General features: G+C 45.6%; 1 pseudogene; it reads left to right on the forward strand.

Annotated features, from left to right (window-relative positions):
• Positions 1-515: 515 nt before the first annotated feature.
• Positions 516-878, forward strand: LOC114907573 (annotated as a pseudogene).
• Positions 879-1,134: the final 256 nt, after the last annotated feature.

The following is a 1,134-nucleotide window of genomic DNA, read 5'->3' on the forward strand; positions in this document are numbered from 1 at the left end:
ATCCAATCCACCATAGAGTCCAGAGCTAAAAGTTTATTTTTATAAAGTATATTTTAAAAGTGCATTCCCAGGGCTTCCCTGGTGGCACAGTGGTTAAGAATCCACCTGCCAATGCAGGGGACACGGGTTTGATCCCTGGCCCAGGAAGATCCCACGTGCAATGGAGCAACTAAGCCCTGCACCACAACTACTGAGCCTGCACTCGAGAGCCCACCAGCCACAACTAGTGAAGCCCGTGCGCCTAGAGCCGGTGCTCCGCAACAAGAGAAGCCACCACAATTAGAAGCCCATGCACAGCAACAAAGAGTAGCCCCCGCTCGCCGCAACTAGAGAGAGACTGCACACAGCAACGAAGACCCAAGGTAGACAAAAAAAAAAAAAAAAAAAAAGTGCGTTCCCAGGTGATTCTAAAGGAGAAGCACCACATATTGTGAGAAGGTGTTGACTTTTAAGAGTGGTGAGCAGACCGGCCGGAGCAGGTCCGGGGTCAGGCGGCGGTGCCGCTGGGCCCAGCCATGGTGCAGGCCTGGTACACGGAGAAGTCGGGCGACGACCCGCAGTGGCCCCACCACGGGGACCCCGGGTGCCCGGTCGCCCTGGAGCAGCTGCGCGGGCTCGGGGTCCTTTACTGGAAGCTGGATGCTGACAAATATGAGAATGATCCAGAATTAGAAAAGATCCGAAAAGAGAGAAACTACTCCTGGATGGACATAATAACCATATGCAAAGACAAACTACCAAATTACGAAGAAAAGATTAAGATGTTTTATGAGGAGTATTCACACCTGGATGACGAGATTCGCTACATCCTGGACGGCAGTGGGTACTTCGATGTGAGGGATAAAGAGGACAGTTACAATCAAGACTTTAAATTTTAACAGAAAAACTTGTACATTGTTATTTTTTAGTTAACAATTCTGAGATTCAATTATACCTAATTTGTTATAATCATAGAAAAACCCTAAATTAACCTCATATTTAAAGGGCAGTTTGCTTTAAGTACTTTTTTGTTTAAACTGGATTAAAAATCTTTATGTCAAAAAAAAGAGTGGAGAGTATATATTTTTGCCACCAGAGGAAATCAGTGGTTTCTTTCCTTCTTAAAGTTAGCTTTTCTATATATTGAACTTCTAC

The sequence above is a fragment of the Monodon monoceros genome, unplaced genomic scaffold, assembly GCF_005190385.1.
Source record: "Monodon monoceros isolate NGI ecotype Baffin Bay Population unplaced genomic scaffold, NGI_Narwhal_1 Super_Scaffold_3, whole genome shotgun sequence".
NCBI classification, from domain to species: domain Eukaryota; kingdom Metazoa; phylum Chordata; class Mammalia; order Artiodactyla; family Monodontidae; genus Monodon; species Monodon monoceros.